Below are 16,511 nucleotides of genomic sequence, written 5' to 3' on the forward strand. Positions count from 1 at the left end.
GTTTTTCTCGTAAAAATAGAATAGAGACCCCCGATCCCTGACCATCTCATTTTCACGACCTTCAGACTATGCTTTTTATACACGCAACCTCCCAGTTTCTCATGCCACATGTTTTCGCCTTTGCAACAAAGTGGCACAGGCAAAGGCTTTTGGGCCCACAACCAAATGGGCCATTGGATCTAGACCATCTTTTCTACGTTGCGACTTTCTTATTTAAATCATTCTGATTTCTTTTCTCTTCCCACAATTCTTCACTCTGTACACTAACGACTCACCTATACTTTTACACCACCCGGCACCCTGTAAGCTCCACGCTCCTTCTGCTTTTACGGGAGAAAGACATCCACACTTAAATTAAAAAAAAAAAAAAAAAAAAAAAAAAAGCTTAAAGCTACAGGTTGAAAAGTATGTGATGATCACAATTGTGGTGAATCAGGCACCCCAACATGGAAACCAGCATGGACCCCAACATGGACTGCCAGAAGGGGGATTAGCTCAAATGGTAGAGCGCTCGCTTAGCATGCGAGAGGTAACGGGATCGACGCCCGTATTCTCCAAAGTTTTGGTTTGCCGAGTTTTTCAAAGAGCGGGACAATTCTCCTCTGTTTCCCTACTCATGTAACTCATTTGCAAGCTTAGGAAGCACCCGACAACCAGCTCAGCAAGCCTTCGATAGCTCAGCTGGTAGAGCGGAGGACTGTAGTAGAAAATCAGCAATCCTTAGGTCGCTGGTTCAATTCCGGCTCGAAGGAACTTTTGTTAGTCTCATAGATGATGTTTCTACCTGTCGACAAATGCTCTCCCGGTGCCCTCGTCTTCTATCTATTTTCAGAGGGGTCTCTTGTTTGTGTTGGGTATTTGAAATGGGCATCCGACCGAAACTCTCAGTTGAGAGCCACAGTAGGACTTTCTGTAACTCTGACATGCAACTGAAACAAAAAGAGGGTACAATCATCCCTGGGTGGGCTTGAACCACCAACCTTTTGGTTATCAGACAAAAAAAAGTTTTCACAACCTTCAAGCTTTGCTTGAACCTCCCAGTTTCTCATGTCATGTGTCATCTTCTTTGAAACAGAGTGGCGCATGGAAAGACATTTAGGCCCACAACCAAAGAGGGCCAAAGGCTCTGGACCATTCTTTCTACATTGCAACTATGTCATCCAAATCACTGGGATTTTTTTCTCTTCTCAAAATTTTTCACACTGTACATGTTGAAATAGTCTTACAACCGGTGCCCTCCTCTTCTGGCCGAAACTTTAAGTTGAGAGGCACCATAGGATTTTCTGTAACATGCAACTGAGACAAAAAGAGGACACTGCCGTCCCTGGGTGGGCTTGAACCACCAACCTTCCGGTTAACAGCCGAACGCGCTAACCAATTGCGCCACAGAGACAACCACGCTCTGCCACTTTGATTAAAGTCGTAAAAAAGCCACAACATGGTAAATGGAGTATGTTTCTTAGAGGACCTTCTGATCAACACAATAAAAAGAAGAGAATGATAAAACATAACAACTGCGTGGAACTACAGCCGCCAACAAATGGACAATTGCAACACAGAGATGGCCTCCACATTAGCGTCTTAACAACAGTCAGCGGGTAATAGGCTACCCCTCTCTTTTGGAGGTATGGCAGCAGAGTGGCGCAGCGGAAGCGTGCTGGGCCCATAACCCAGTGGTCGATGCGTCGAAACCATCCTCTGCTAAGTGCTCTCTTTTACTCACGCCCCCTGTTACAATTTGGCCATTATCCCCGGTCGGAATCACATGTTTTTCTCGTAAAAATAGAATAGAGACCCCCGATCCCTGACCATCTCATTTTCACGACCTTCAGACTATGCTTTTTATACACGCAACCTCCCAGTTTCTCATGCCACATGTTTTCGCCTTTGCAACAAAGTGGCACAGGCAAAGGCTTTTGGGCCCACAACCAAATGGGCCATTGGATCTAGACCATCTTTTCTACGTTGCGACTTTCTTATTTAAATCATTCTGATTTATTTTCTCTTCCCACAATTCTTCACTCTGTACACTAACGACTCACCTATACTTTTACACCACCCGGCACCCTGTAAGCTCCACGCTCCTTCTGCTTTTACGGGAGAAAGACATCCACACTTAAATAAAAAAAAAAAAAAAAAAAAAAAAAAAGCTTAAAGCTACAGGTTGAAAAGTATGTGATGATCACAATTGTGGTGAATCAGGCACCCCAACATGGAAACCAGCATGGACCCCAACATGGACTGCCAGAAGGGGGATTAGCTCAAATGGTAGAGCGCTCGCTTAGCATGCGAGAGGTAACGGGATCGACGCCCGTATTCTCCAAAGTTTTGGTTTGCCGAGTTTTTCAAAGAGCGGGACAATTCTCCTCTTTTTCCCTACTCATGTAACTCATTTGCAAGCTTAGGAAGCACCCGACAACCAGCTCAGCAAGCCTTCGATAGCTCAGCTGGTAGAGCGGAGGACTGTAGTAGAAAATCAGCAATCCTTAGGTCGCTGGTTCAATTCCGGCTCGAAGGAACTTTTGTTAGTCTCATAGATGATGTTTCAACCTGTCGACAAATGCTCTCCCGGTGCCCTCGTCTTCTATCTATTTTCAGAGGGGTCTCTTGTTTGTGTTGGGTATTTGAAATGGGCATCCGACCGAAACTCTCAGTTGAGAGCCACAGTAGGACTTTCTGTAACTCTGACATGCAACTGAAACAAAAAGAGGGTACAATCATCCCTGGGTGGGCTTGAACCACCAACCTTTTGGTTATCAGACAAAAAAAAGTTTTCACAACCTTCAAGCTTTGCTTGAACCTCCCAGTTTCTCATGTCATGTGTCATCTTCTTTGAAACAGAGTGGCGCATGGAAAGACATTTAGGCCCACAACCAAAGAGGGCCAAAGGCTCTGGACCATTCTTTCTACATTGCAAATATGTCATCCAAATCACTGGGATTTTTTTCTCTTCTCAAAATTTTTCACACTGTACATGTTGAAATAGTCTTACAACCGGTGCCCTCCTCTTCTGGCCGAAACTTTAAGTTGAGAGGCACCATAGGATTTTCTGTAACATGCAACTGAGACAAAAAGAGGACACTGCCGTCCCTGGGTGGGCTTGAACCACCAACTTTCCGGTTAACAGCCGAACGCGCTAACCAATTGCGCCACAGAGACAACCACGCTCTGCCACTTTGATTAAAGTCGTAAAAAAGCCACAACATGGTAAATGGAGTATGTTTCTTAGAGGACCTTCTGATCAACACAATAAAAAGAAGAGAATGATAAAACATAACAACTGCGTGGAACTACAGCCGCCAACAAATGGACAATTGCAACACAGAGATGGCCTCCACATTAGCGTCTTAACAACAGTCAGCGGGTAATAGGCTACCCCTCTCTTTTGGAGGTATGGCAGCAGAGTGGCGCAGCGGAAGCGTGCTGGGCCCATAACCCAGAGGTCGATGCATCGAAACCATCCTCTGCTAAGTGCTCTCTTTTACTCACGCCCCCTGTTACAATTTGGCCATTATCCCCGGTCGGAATCACATGTTTTTCTCGTAAAAATAGAATAGAGACCCCCGATCCCTGACCATCTCATTTTCACGACCTTCAGACTATGCTTTTTATACACGCAACCTCCCAGTTTCTCATGCCACATGTTTTCGCCTTTGCAACAAAGTGGCACAGGCAAAGGCTTTTGGGCCCACAACCAAATGGGCCATTGGATCTAGACCATCTTTTCTACGTTGCGACTTTCTTATTTAAATCATTCTGATTTCTTTTCTCTTCCCACAATTCTTCACTCTGTACACTAACGACTCACCTATACTTTTACACCACCCGGCACCCTGTAAGCTCCACGCTCCTTCTGCTTTTACGGGAGAAAGACATCCACACTTAAATAAAAAAAAAAAAAAAGCTTAAAGCTACAGGTTGAAAAGTATGTGATGATCACAATTGTGGTGAATCAGGCACCCCAACATGGAAACCAGCATGGACCCCAACATGGACCCCAACATGGACTGCCAGAAGGGGGATTAGCTCAAATGGTAGAGCGCTCGCTTAGCATGCGAGAGGTAACGGGATCGACGCCCGTATTCTCCAAAGTTTTGGTTTGCCGAGTTTTTCAAAGAGCGGGACAATTCTCCTCTGTTTCCCTACTCATGTAACTCATTTGCAAGCTTAGGAAGCACCCGACAACCAGCTCAGCAAGCCTTCGATAGCTCAGCTGGTAGAGCGGAGGACTGTAGTAGAAAATCAGCAATCCTTAGGTCGCTGGTTCAATTCCGGCTCGAAGGAACTTTTGTTAGTCTCATAGATGATGTTTCAACCTGTCGACAAATGCTCTCCCGGTGCCCTCGTCTTCTATCTATTTTCAGAGGGGTCTCTTGTTTGTGTTGGGTATTTGAAATGGGCATCCGACCGAAACTCTCAGTTGAGAGCCACAGTAGGACTTTCTGTAACTCTGACATGCAACTGAAACAAAAAGAGGGTACAATCATCCCTGGGTGGGCTTGAACCCCCAACCTTTTGGTTATCAGACAAAAAAAAGTTTTCACAACCTTCAAGCTTTGCTTGAACCTCCCAGTTTCTCATGTCATGTGTCATCTTCTTTGAAACAGAGTGGCGCATGGAAAAACATTTAGGCCCACAACCAAAGAGGGCCAAAGGCTCTGGACCATTCTTTCTACATTGCAACTATGTCATCCAAATCACTGGGATTTTTTTCTCTTCTCAAAATTTTTCACACTGTACATGTTGAAATAGTCTTACAACCGGTGCCCTCCTCTTCTGGCCGAAACTTTAAGTTGAGAGGCACCATAGGATTTTCTGTAACATGCAACTGAGACAAAAAGAGGACACTGCCGTCCCTGGGTGGGCTTGAACCACCAACCTTCCGGTTAACAGCCGAACGCGCTAACCAATTGCGCCACAGAGACAACCACGCTCTGCCACTTTGATTAAAGTCGTAAAAAAGCCACAACATGGTAAATGGAGTATGTTTCTTAGAGGACCTTCTGATCAACACAATAAAAAGAAGAGAATGATAAAACATAACAACTGCGTGGAACTACAGCCGCCAACAAATGGACAATTGCAACACAGAGATGGCCTCCACATTAGCGTCTTAACAACAGTCAGCGGGTAATAGGCTACCCCTCTCTTTTGGAGGTATGGCAGCAGAGTGGCGCAGCGGAAGCGTGCTGGGCCCATAACCCAGAGGTCGATGCATCGAAACCATCCTCTGCTAAGTGCTCTCTTTTACTCACGCCCCCTGTTACAATTTGGCCATTATCCCCGGTCGGAATCACATGTTTTTCTCGTAAAAATAGAATAGAGACCCCCGATCCCTGACCATCTCATTTTCACGACCTTCAGACTATGCTTTTTATACACGCAACCTCCCAGTTTCTCATGCCACATGTTTTCGCCTTTGCAACAAAGTGGCACAGGCAAAGGCTTTTGGGCCCACAACCAAATGGGCCATTGGATCTAGACCATCTTTTCTACGTTGCGACTTTCTTATTTAAATCATTCTGATTTCTTTTCTCTTCCCACAATTCTTCACTCTGTACACTAACGACTCACCTATACTTTTACACCACCCGGCACCCTGTAAGCTCCACGCTCCTTCTGCTTTTACGGGAGAAAGACATCCACACTTAAATAAAAAAAAAAAAAAAAAAAAAAAAAAAAAGCTTAAAGCTACAGGTTGAAAAGTATGTGATGATCACAATTGTGGTGAATCAGGCACCCCAACATGGAAACCAGCATGGACCCCAACATGGACTGCCAGAAGGGGGATTAGCTCAAATGGTAGAGCGCTCGCTTAGCATGCGAGAGGTAACGGGATCGACGCCCGTATTCTCCAAAGTTTTGGTTTGCCGAGTTTTTCAAAGAGCGGGACAATTCTCCTCTGTTTCCCTACTCATGTAACTCATTTGCAAGCTTAGGAAGCACCCGACAACCAGCTCAGCAAGCCTTCGATAGCTCAGCTGGTAGAGCGGAGGACTGTAGTAGAAAATCAGCAATCCTTAGGTCGCTGGTTCAATTCCGGCTCGAAGGAACTTTTGTTAGTCTCATAGATGATGTTTCAACCTGTCGACAAATGCTCTCCCGGTGCCCTCGTCTTCTATCTATTTTCAGAGGGGTCTCTTGTTTGTGTTGGGTATTTGAAATGGGCATCCGACCGAAACTCTCAGTTGAGAGCCACAGTAGGACTTTCTGTAACTCTGACATGCAACTGAAACAAAAAGAGGGTACAATCATCCCTGGGTGGGCTTGAACCACCAACCTTTTGGTTATCAGACAAAAAAAAGTTTTCACAACCTTCAAGCTTTGCTTGAACCTCCCAGTTTCTCATGTCATGTGTCATCTTCTTTGAAACAGAGTGGCGCATGGAAAGACATTTAGGCCCACAACCAAAGAGGGCCAAAGGCTCTGGACCATTCTTTCTACATTGCAACTATGTCATCCAAATCACTGGGATTTTTTTCTCTTCTCAAAATTTTTCACACTGTACATGTTGAAATAGTCTTACAACCGGTGCCCTCCTCTTCTGGCCGAAACTTTAAGTTGAGAGGCACCATAGGATTTTCTGTAACATGCAACTGAGACAAAAAGAGGACACTGCCGTCCCTGGGTGGGCTTGAACCACCAACCTTCCGGTTAACAGCCGAACGCGCTAACCAATTGCGCCACAGAGACAACCACGCTCTGCCACTTTGATTAAAGTCGTAAAAAAGCCACAACATGGTAAATGGAGTATGTTTCTTAGAGGACCTTCTGATCAACACAATAAAAAGAAGAGAATGATAAAACATAACAACTGCGTGGAACTACAGCCGCCAACAAATGGACAATTGCAACACAGAGATGGCCTCCACATTAGCGTCTTAACAACAGTCAGCGGGTAATAGGCTACCCCTCTCTTTTGGAGGTATGGCAGCAGAGTGGCGCAGCGGAAGCGTGCTGGGCCCATAACCCAGAGGTTGATGCATCGAAACCATCCTCTGCTAAGTGCTCTCTTTTACTCACGCCCCCTGTTACAATTTGGCCATTATCCCCGGTCGGAATCACATGTTTTTCTCGTAAAAATAGAATAGAGACCCCCGATCCCTGACCATCTCATTTTCACGACCTTCAGACTATGCTTTTTATACACGCAACCTCCCAGTTTCTCATGCCACATGTTTTCGCCTTTGCAACAAAGTGGCACAGGCAAAGGCTTTTGGGCCCACAACCAAATGGGCCATTGGATCTAGACCATCTTTTCTACGTTGCGACTTTCTTATTTAAATCATTCTGATTTCTTTTCTCTTCCCACAATTCTTCACTCTGTACACTAACGACTCACCTATACTTTTACACCACCCGGCACCCTGTAAGCTCCACGCTCCTTCTGCTTTTACGGGAGAAAGACATCCACACTTAAATAAAAAAAAAAAAAAAAAAAAAAAAAAAAAGCTTAAAGCTACAGGTTGAAAAGTATGTGATGATCACAATTGTGGTGAATCAGGCACCCCAACATGGAAACCAGCATGGACCCCAACATGGACTGCCAGAAGGGGGATTAGCTCAAATGGTAGAGCGCTCGCTTAGCATGTGAGAGGTAACGGGATCGACGCCCGTATTCTCCAAAGTTTTGGTTTGCCGAGTTTTTCAAAGAGCGGGACAATTCTTCTCTGTTTCCCTACTCATGTAACTCATTTGCAAGCTTAGGAAGCACCCGACAACCAGCTCAGCAAGCCTTCGATAGCTCAGCTGGTAGAGCGGAGGACTGTAGTAGAAAATCAGCAATCCTTAGGTCGCTGGTTCAATTCCGGCTCGAAGGAACTTTTGTTAGTCTCATAGATGATGTTTCAACCTGTCGACAAATGCTCTCCCGGTGCCCTCGTCTTCTATCTATTTTCAGAGGGGTCTCTTGTTTGTGTTGGGTATTTGAAATGGGCATCCGACCGAAACTCTCAGTTGAGAGCCACAGTAGGACTTTCTGTAACTCTGACATGCAACTGAAACAAAAAGAGGGTACAATCATCCCTGGGTGGGCTTGAACCACCAACCTTTTGGTTATCAGACAAAAAAAAGTTTTCACAACCTTCAAGCTTTGCTTGAACCTCCCAGTTTCTCATGTCATGTGTCATCTTCTTTGAAACAGAGTGGCGCATGGAAAGACATTTAGGCCCACAACCAAAGAGGGCCAAAGGCTCTGGACCATTCTTTCTACATTGCAACTATGTCATCCAAATCACTGGGATTTTTTTCTCTTCTCAAAATTTTTCACACTGTACATGTTGAAATAGTCTTACAACCGGTGCCCTCCTCTTCTGGCCGAAACTTTAAGTTGAGAGGCACCATAGGATTTTCTGTAACATGCAACTGAGACAAAAAGAGGACACTGCCGTCCCTGGGTGGGCTTGAACCACCAACCTTCCGGTTAACAGCCGAACGCGCTAACCAATTGCGCCACAGAGACAACCACGCTCTGCCACTTTGATTAAAGTCGTAAAAAAGCCACAACATGGTAAATGGAGTATGTTTCTTAGAGGACCTTCTGATCAACACAATAAAAAGAAGAGAATGATAAAACATAACAACTGCGTGGAACTACAGCCGCCAACAAATGGACAATTGCAACACAGAGATGGCCTCCACATTAGCGTCTTAACAACAGTCAGCGGGTAATAGGCTACCCCTCTCTTTTGGAGGTATGGCAGCAGAGTGGCGCAGCGGAAGCGTGCTGGGCCCATAACCCAGAGGTCGATGCATCGAAACCATCCTCTGCTAAGTGCTCTCTTTTACTCACGCCCCCTGTTACAATTTGGCCATTATCCCCGGTCGGAATCACATGTTTTTCTCGTAAAAATAGAATAGAGACCCCCGATCCCTGACCATCTCATTTTCACGACCTTCAGACTATGCTTTTTATACACGCAACCTCCCAGTTTCTCATGCCACATGTTTTCGCCTTTGCAACAAAGTGGCACAGGCAAAGGCTTTTGGGCCCACAACCAAATGGGCCATTGGATCTAGACCATCTTTTCTACGTTGCGACTTTCTTATTTAAATCATTCTGATTTCTTTTCTCTTCCCACAATTCTTCACTCTGTACACTAACGACTCACCTATACTTTTACACCACCCGGCACCCTGTAAGCTCCACGCTCCTTCTGCTTTTACGGGAGAAAGACATCCACACTTAAATAAAAAAAAAAAAAAAAAAAAAAAAAAAGCTTAAAGCTACAGGTTGAAAAGTATGTGATGATCACAATTGTGGTGAATCAGGCACCCCAACATGGAAACCAGCATGGACCCCAACATGGACTGCCAGAAGGGGGATTAGCTCAAATGGTAGAGCGCTCGCTTAGCATGCGAGAGGTAACGGGATCGACGCCCGTATTCTCCAAAGTTTTGGTTTGCCGAGTTTTTCAAAGAGCGGGACAATTCTCCTCTGTTTCCCTACTCATGTAACTCATTTGCAAGCTTAGGAAGCACCCGACAACCAGCTCAGCAAGCCTTCGATAGCTCAGCTGGTAGAGCGGAGGACTGTAGTAGAAAATCAGGAATCCTTAGGTCGCTGGTTCAATTCCGGCTCGAAGGAACTTTTGTTAGTCTCATAGATGATGTTTCAACCTGTCGACAAATGCTCTCCCGGTGCCCTCGTCTTCTATCTATTTTCAGAGGGGTCTCTTGTTTGTGTTGGGTATTTGAAATGGGCATCCGACCGAAACTCTCAGTTGAGAGCCACAGTAGGACTTTCTGTAACTCTGACATGCAACTGAAACAAAAAGAGGGTACAATCATCCCTGGGTGGGCTTGAACCACCAACCTTTTGGTTATCAGACAAAAAAAAGTTTTCACAACCTTCAAGCTTTGCTTGAACCTCCCAGTTTCTCATGTCATGTGTCATCTTCTTTGAAACAGAGTGGCGCATGGAAAGACATTTAGGCCCACAACCAAAGAGGGCCAAAGGCTCTGGACCATTCTTTCTACATTGCAACTATGTCATCCAAATCACTGGGATTTTTTTCTCTTCTCAAAATTTTTCACACTGTACATGTTGAAATAGTCTTACAACCGGTGCCCTCCTCTTCTGGCCGAAACTTTAAGTTGAGAGGCACCATAGGATTTTCTGTAACATGCAACTGAGACAAAAAGAGGACACTGCCGTCCCTGGGTGGGCTTGAACCACCAACCTTCCGGTTAACAGCCGAACGCGCTAACCAATTGCGCCACAGAGACAACCACGCTCTGCCACTTTGATTAAAGTCGTAAAAAAGCCACAACATGGTAAATGGAGTATGTTTCTTAGAGGACCTTCTGATCAACACAATAAAAAGAAGAGAATGATAAAACATAACAACTGCGTGGAACTACAGCCGCCAACAAATGGACAATTGCAACACAGAGATGGCCTCCACATTAGCGTCTTAACAACAGTCAGCGGGTAATAGGCTACCCCTCTCTTTTGGAGGTATGGCAGCAGAGTGGCGCAGCGGAAGCGTGCTGGGCCCATAACCCAGAGGTCGATGCATCGAAACCATCCTCTGCTAAGTGCTCTCTTTTACTCACGCCCCCTGTTACAATTTGGCCATTATCCCCGGTCGGAATCACATGTTTTTCTCGTAAAAATAGAATAGAGACCCCCGATCCCTGACCATCTCATTTTCACGACCTTCAGACTATGCTTTTTATACACGCAACCTCCCAGTTTCTCATGCCACATGTTTTCGCCTTTGCAACAAAGTGGCACAGGCAAAGGCTTTTGGGCCCACAACCAAATGGGCCATTGGATCTAGACCATCTTTTCTACGTTGCGACTTTCTTATTTAAATCATTCTGATTTCTTTTCTCTTCCCACAATTCTTCACTCTGTACACTAACGACTCACCTATACTTTTACACCACCCGGCACCCTGTAAGCTCCACGCTCCTTCTGCTTTTACGGGAGAAAGACATCCACACTTAAATAAAAAAAAAAAAAAAAAAAAAAAAAAAGCTTAAAGCTACAGGTTGAAAAGTATGTGATGATCACAATTGTGGTGAATCAGGCACCCCAACATGGAAACCAGCATGGACCCCAACATGGACTCCCAGAAGGGGGATTAGCTCAAATGGTAGAGCGCTCGCTTAGCATGCGAGAGGTAACGGGATCGACGCCCGTATTCTCCAAAGTTTTGGTTTGCCGAGTTTTTCAAAGAGCGGGACAATTCTCCTCTGTTTCCCTACTCATGTAACTCATTTGCAAGCTTAGGAAGCACCCGACAACCAGCTCAGCAAGCCTTCGATAGCTCAGCTGGTAGAGCGGAGGACTGTAGTAGAAAATCAGCAATCCTTAGGTCGCTGGTTCAATTCCGGCTCGAAGGAACTTTTGTTAGTCTCATAGATGATGTTTCAACCTGTCGACAAATGCTCTCCCGGTGCCCTCGTCTTCTATCTATTTTCAGAGGGGTCTCTTGTTTGTGTTGGGTATTTGAAATGGGCATCCGACCGAAACTCTCAGTTGAGAGCCACAGTAGGACTTTCTGTAACTCTGACATGCAACTGAAACAAAAAGAGGGTACAATCATCCCTGGGTGGGCTTGAACCACCAACCTTTTGGTTATCAGACAAAAAAAAGTTTTCACAACCTTCAAGCTTTGCTTGAACCTCCCAGTTTCTCATGTCATGTGTCATCTTCTTTGAAACAGAGTGGCGCATGGAAAGACATTTAGGCCCACAACCAAAGAGGGCCAAAGGCTCTGGACCATTCTTTCTACATTGCAACTATGTCATCCAAATCACTGGGATTTTTTTCTCTTCTCAAAATTTTTCACACTGTACATGTTGAAATAGTCTTACAACCGGTGCCCTCCTCTTCTGGCCGAAACTTTAAGTTGAGAGGCACCATAGGATTTTCTGTAACATGCAACTGAGACAAAAAGAGGACACTGCCGTCCCTGGGTGGGCTTGAACCACCAACCTTCCGGTTAACAGCCGAACGCGCTAACCAATTGCGCCACAGAGACAACCACGCTCTGCCACTTTGATTAAAGTCGTAAAAAAGCCACAACATGGTAAATGGAGTATGTTTCTTAGAGGACCTTCTGATCAACACAATAAAAAGAAGAGAATGATAAAACATAACAACTGCGTGGAACTACAGCCGCCAACAAATGGACAATTGCAACACAGAGATGGCCTCCACATTAGCGTCTTAACAACAGTCAGCGGGTAATAGGCTACCCCTCTCTTTTGGAGGTATGGCAGCAGAGTGGCGCAGCGGAAGCGTGCTGGGCCCATAACCCAGAGGTCGATGCATCGAAACCATCCTCTGCTAAGTGCTCTCTTTTACTCACGCCCCCTGTTACAATTTGGCCATTATCCCCGGTCGGAATCACATGTTTTTCTCGTAAAAATAGAATAGAGACCCCCGATCCCTGACCATCTCATTTTCACGACCTTCAGACTATGCTTTTTATACACGCAACCTCCCAGTTTCTCATGCCACATGTTTTCGCCTTTGCAACAAAGTGGCACAGGCAAAGGCTTTTGGGCCCACAACCAAATGGGCCATTGGATCTAGACCATCTTTTCTACGTTGCGACTTTCTTATTTAAATCATTCTGATTTCTTTTCTCTTCCCACAATTCTTCACTCTGTACACTAACGACTCACCTATACTTTTACACCACCCGGCACCCTGTAAGCTCCACGCTCCTTCTGCTTTTACGGGAGAAAGACATCCACACTTAAATAAAAAAAAAAAAAAAAAAAAAAAAAAAGCTTAAAGCTACAGGTTGAAAAGTATGTGATGATCACAATTGTGGTGAATCAGGCACCCCAACATGGAAACCAGCATGGACCCCAACATGGACTGCCAGAAGGGGGATTAGCTCAAATGGTAGAGCGCTCGCTTAGCATGCGAGAGGTAACGGGATCGACGCCCGTATTCTCCAAAGTTTTGGTTTGCCGAGTTTTTCAAAGAGCGGGACAATTCTCCTCTGTTTCCCTACTCATGTAACTCATTTGCAAGCTTAGGAAGCACCCGACAACCAGCTCAGCAAGCCTTCGATAGCTCAGCTGGTAGAGCGGAGGACTGTAGTAGAAAATCAGCAATCCTTAGGTCGCTGGTTCAATTCCGGCTCGAAGGAACTTTTGTTAGTCTCATAGATGATGTTTCAACCTGTCGACAAATGCTCTCCCGGTGCCCTCGTCTTCTATCTATTTTCAGAGGGGTCTCTTGTTTGTGTTGGGTATTTGAAATGGGCATCCGACCGAAACTCTCAGTTGAGAGCCACAGTAGGACTTTCTGTAACTCTGACATGCAACTGAAACAAAAAGAGGGTACAATCATCCCTGGGTGGGCTTGAACCACCAACCTTTTGGTTATCAGACAAAAAAAAGTTTTCACAACCTTCAAGCTTTGCTTGAACCTCCCAGTTTCTCATGTCATGTGTCATCTTCTTTGAAACAGAGTGGCGCATGGAAAGACATTTAGGCCCACAACCAAAGAGGGCCAAAGGCTCTGGACCATTCTTTCTACATTGCAACTATGTCATCCAAATCACTGGGATTTTTTTCTCTTCTCAAAATTTTTCACACTGTACATGTTGAAATAGTCTTACAACCGGTGCCCTCCTCTTCTGGCCGAAACTTTAAGTTGAGAGGCACCATAGGATTTTCTGTAACATGCAACTGAGACAAAAAGAGGACACTGCCGTCCCTGGGTGGGCTTGAACCACCAACCTTCCGGTTAACAGCCGAACGCGCTAACCAATTGCGCCACAGAGACAACCACGCTCTGCCACTTTGATTAAAGTCGTAAAAAAGCCACAACATGGTAAATGGAGTATGTTTCTTAGAGGACCTTCTGATCAACACAATAAAAAGAAGAGAATGATAAAACATAACAACTGCGTGGAACTACAGCCGCCAACAAATGGACAATTGCAACACAGAGATGGCCTCCACATTAGCGTCTTAACAACAGTCAGCGGGTAATAGGCTACCCCTCTCTTTTGGAGGTATGGCAGCAGAGTGGCGCAGCGGAAGCGTGCTGGGCCCATAACCCAGAGGTCGATGCATCGAAACCATCCTCTGCTAAGTGCTCTCTTTTACTCACGCCCCCTGTTACAATTTGGCCATTATCCCCGGTCGGAATCACATGTTTTTCTCGTAAAAATAGAATAGAGACCCCCGATCCCTGACCATCTCATTTTCACGACCTTCAGACTATGCTTTTTATACACGCAACCTCCCAGTTTCTCATGCCACATGTTTTCGCCTTTGCAACAAAGTGGCACAGGCAAAGGCTTTTGGGCCCACAACCAAATGGGCCATTGGATCTAGACCATCTTTTCTACGTTGCGACTTTCTTATTTAAATCATTCTGATTTCTTTTCTCTTCCCACAATTCTTCACTCTGTACACTAACGACTCACCTATACTTTTACACCACCCGGCACCCTGTAAGCTCCACGCTCCTTCTGCTTTTACGGGAGAAAGACATCCACACTTAAATAAAAAAAAAAAAAAAAAAAAAAAAAAGCTTAAAGCTACAGGTTGAAAAGTATGTGATGATCACAATTGTGGTGAATCAGGCACCCCAACATGGAAACCAGCATGGACCCCAACATGGACTGCCAGAAGGGGGATTAGCTCAAATGGTAGAGCGCTCGCTTAGCATGCGAGAGGTAACGGGATCGACGCCCGTATTCTCCAAAGTTTTGGTTTGCCGAGTTTTTCAAAGAGCGGGACAATTCTCCTCTGTTTCCCTACTCATGTAACTCATTTGCAAGCTTAGGAAGCACCCGACAACCAGCTCAGCAAGCCTTCGATAGCTCAGCTGGTAGAGCGGAGGACTGTAGTAGAAAATCAGCAATCCTTAGGTCGCTGGTTCAATTCCGGCTCGAAGGAACTTTTGTTAGTCTCATAGATGATGTTTCAACCTGTCGACAAATGCTCTCCCGGTGCCCTCGTCTTCTATCTATTTTCAGAGGGGTCTCTTGTTTGTGTTGGGTATTTGAAATGGGCATCCGACCGAAACTCTCAGTTGAGAGCCACAGTAGGACTTTCTGTAACTCTGACATGCAACTGAAACAAAAAGAGGGTACAATCATCCCTGGGTGGGCTTGAACCACCAACCTTTTGGTTATCAGACAAAAAAAAGTTTTCACAACCTTCAAGCTTTGCTTGAACCTCCCAGTTTCTCATGTCATGTGTCATCTTCTTTGAAACAGAGTGGCGCATGGAAAGACATTTAGGCCCACAACCAAAGAGGGCCAAAGGCTCTGGACCATTCTTTCTACATTGCAACTATGTCATCCAAATCACTGGGATTTTTTTCTCTTCTCAAAATTTTTCACACTGTACATGTTGAAATAGTCTTACAACCGGTGCCCTCCTCTTCTGGCCGAAACTTTAAGTTGAGAGGCACCATAGGATTTTCTGTAACATGCAACTGAGACAAAAAGAGGACACTGCCGTCCCTGGGTGGGCTTGAACCACCAACCTTCCGGTTAACAGCCGAACGCGCTAACCAATTGCGCCACAGAGACAACCACGCTCTGCCACTTTGATTAAAGTCGTAAAAAAGCCACAACATGGTAAATGGAGTATGTTTCTTAGAGGACCTTCTGATCAACACAATAAAAAGAAGAGAATGATAAAACATAACAACTGCGTGGAACTACAGCCGCCAACAAATGGACAATTGCAACACAGAGATGGCCTCCACATTAGCGTCTTAACAACAGTCAGCGGGTAATAGGCTACCCCTCTCTTTTGGAGGTATGGCAGCAGAGTGGCGCAGCGGAAGCGTGCTGGGCCCATAACCCAGAGGTCGATGCATCGAAACCATCCTCTGCTAAGTGCTCTCTTTTACTCACGCCCCCTGTTACAATTTGGCCATTATCCCCGGTCGGAATCACATGTTTTTCTCGTAAAAATAGAATAGAGACCCCCGATCCCTGACCATCTCATTTTCACGACCTTCAGACTATGCTTTTTATACACGCAACCTCCCAGTTTCTCATGCCACATGTTTTCGCCTTTGCAACAAAGTGGCACAGGCAAAGGCTTTTGGGCCCACAACCAAATGGGCCATTGGATCTAGACCATCTTTTCTACGTTGCGACTTTCTTATTTAAATCATTCTGATTTCTTTTCTCTTCCCACAATTCTTCACTCTGTACACTAACGACTCACCTATACTTTTACACCACCCGGCACCCTGTAAGCTCCACGCTCCTTCTGCTTTTACGGGAGAAAGACATCCACACTTAAATAAAAAAAAAAAAAAAAAAAAAAAAAAAAGCTTAAAGCTACAGGTTGAAAAGTATGTGATGATCACAATTGTGGTGAATCAGGCACCCCAACATGGAAACCAGCATGGACCCCAACATGGACTGCCAGAAGGGGGATTAGCTCAAATGGTAGAGCGCTCGCTTAGCATGCGAGAGGTAACGGGATCGACGCCCGTATTCTCCAAAGTTTTGGTTTGCCGAGTTTTTCAAAGAGCGGGACAATTCTCCTCTGTTTCCCTA

The 16,511-nt window shown here is 45.3% G+C and overlaps 17 non-coding genes across 17 annotated transcripts; 9 read left to right on the forward strand and 8 right to left on the reverse strand.

Moving 5' to 3' along the window:
- Positions 1-666: 666 nt before the first annotated feature.
- Positions 667-752, forward strand: TRNAY-GUA (transfer RNA tyrosine (anticodon GUA)). Its single transcript is given in 2 exon segments — positions 667-703; positions 717-752. It is a non-coding gene; the product is annotated as a tRNA-Tyr (tRNA).
- A 567-nt stretch (positions 753-1,319) lies between these two features.
- On the reverse strand, positions 1,320-1,393 carry TRNAN-GUU (transfer RNA asparagine (anticodon GUU)). The gene has a single exon. It is a non-coding gene; the product is annotated as a tRNA-Asn (tRNA).
- A 1,039-nt stretch (positions 1,394-2,432) lies between these two features.
- Positions 2,433-2,518, forward strand: TRNAY-GUA (transfer RNA tyrosine (anticodon GUA)). Its single transcript is given in 2 exon segments — positions 2,433-2,469; positions 2,483-2,518. It is a non-coding gene; the product is annotated as a tRNA-Tyr (tRNA).
- Positions 2,519-4,198: 1,680 nt separating this feature from the next.
- Positions 4,199-4,284, forward strand: TRNAY-GUA (transfer RNA tyrosine (anticodon GUA)). The gene is given in 2 exon segments: positions 4,199-4,235; positions 4,249-4,284. It is a non-coding gene; the product is annotated as a tRNA-Tyr (tRNA).
- Positions 4,285-4,851: 567 nt separating this feature from the next.
- Positions 4,852-4,925, reverse strand: TRNAN-GUU (transfer RNA asparagine (anticodon GUU)). Its single transcript has one exon. It is a non-coding gene; the product is annotated as a tRNA-Asn (tRNA).
- A 1,041-nt stretch (positions 4,926-5,966) lies between these two features.
- Positions 5,967-6,052, forward strand: TRNAY-GUA (transfer RNA tyrosine (anticodon GUA)). Its single transcript is given in 2 exon segments — positions 5,967-6,003; positions 6,017-6,052. It is a non-coding gene; the product is annotated as a tRNA-Tyr (tRNA).
- Positions 6,053-6,619: 567 nt separating this feature from the next.
- Positions 6,620-6,693, reverse strand: TRNAN-GUU (transfer RNA asparagine (anticodon GUU)). The gene has a single exon. It is a non-coding gene; the product is annotated as a tRNA-Asn (tRNA).
- A 1,041-nt stretch (positions 6,694-7,734) lies between these two features.
- TRNAY-GUA (transfer RNA tyrosine (anticodon GUA)) lies at positions 7,735-7,820 on the forward strand. The gene is given in 2 exon segments: positions 7,735-7,771; positions 7,785-7,820. It is a non-coding gene; the product is annotated as a tRNA-Tyr (tRNA).
- A 567-nt stretch (positions 7,821-8,387) lies between these two features.
- On the reverse strand, positions 8,388-8,461 carry TRNAN-GUU (transfer RNA asparagine (anticodon GUU)). Its single transcript has one exon. It is a non-coding gene; the product is annotated as a tRNA-Asn (tRNA).
- A 1,039-nt stretch (positions 8,462-9,500) lies between these two features.
- TRNAY-GUA (transfer RNA tyrosine (anticodon GUA)) lies at positions 9,501-9,586 on the forward strand. The gene is given in 2 exon segments: positions 9,501-9,537; positions 9,551-9,586. It is a non-coding gene; the product is annotated as a tRNA-Tyr (tRNA).
- Positions 9,587-10,153: 567 nt separating this feature from the next.
- Positions 10,154-10,227, reverse strand: TRNAN-GUU (transfer RNA asparagine (anticodon GUU)). The gene has a single exon. It is a non-coding gene; the product is annotated as a tRNA-Asn (tRNA).
- A 1,039-nt stretch (positions 10,228-11,266) lies between these two features.
- TRNAY-GUA (transfer RNA tyrosine (anticodon GUA)) lies at positions 11,267-11,352 on the forward strand. Its single transcript is given in 2 exon segments — positions 11,267-11,303; positions 11,317-11,352. It is a non-coding gene; the product is annotated as a tRNA-Tyr (tRNA).
- Positions 11,353-11,919: 567 nt separating this feature from the next.
- On the reverse strand, positions 11,920-11,993 carry TRNAN-GUU (transfer RNA asparagine (anticodon GUU)). The gene has a single exon. It is a non-coding gene; the product is annotated as a tRNA-Asn (tRNA).
- A 1,039-nt stretch (positions 11,994-13,032) lies between these two features.
- Positions 13,033-13,118, forward strand: TRNAY-GUA (transfer RNA tyrosine (anticodon GUA)). The gene is given in 2 exon segments: positions 13,033-13,069; positions 13,083-13,118. It is a non-coding gene; the product is annotated as a tRNA-Tyr (tRNA).
- A 567-nt stretch (positions 13,119-13,685) lies between these two features.
- TRNAN-GUU (transfer RNA asparagine (anticodon GUU)) lies at positions 13,686-13,759 on the reverse strand. Its single transcript has one exon. It is a non-coding gene; the product is annotated as a tRNA-Asn (tRNA).
- Positions 13,760-14,797: 1,038 nt separating this feature from the next.
- TRNAY-GUA (transfer RNA tyrosine (anticodon GUA)) lies at positions 14,798-14,883 on the forward strand. Its single transcript is given in 2 exon segments — positions 14,798-14,834; positions 14,848-14,883. It is a non-coding gene; the product is annotated as a tRNA-Tyr (tRNA).
- Positions 14,884-15,450: 567 nt separating this feature from the next.
- TRNAN-GUU (transfer RNA asparagine (anticodon GUU)) lies at positions 15,451-15,524 on the reverse strand. Its single transcript has one exon. It is a non-coding gene; the product is annotated as a tRNA-Asn (tRNA).
- Positions 15,525-16,511: the final 987 nt, after the last annotated feature.

This window comes from Rhinoderma darwinii, unplaced genomic scaffold, assembly GCF_050947455.1.
Source record: "Rhinoderma darwinii isolate aRhiDar2 unplaced genomic scaffold, aRhiDar2.hap1 Scaffold_481, whole genome shotgun sequence".
In the NCBI taxonomy this organism is placed as follows: Eukaryota; Metazoa; Chordata; class Amphibia; order Anura; family Rhinodermatidae; genus Rhinoderma; species Rhinoderma darwinii.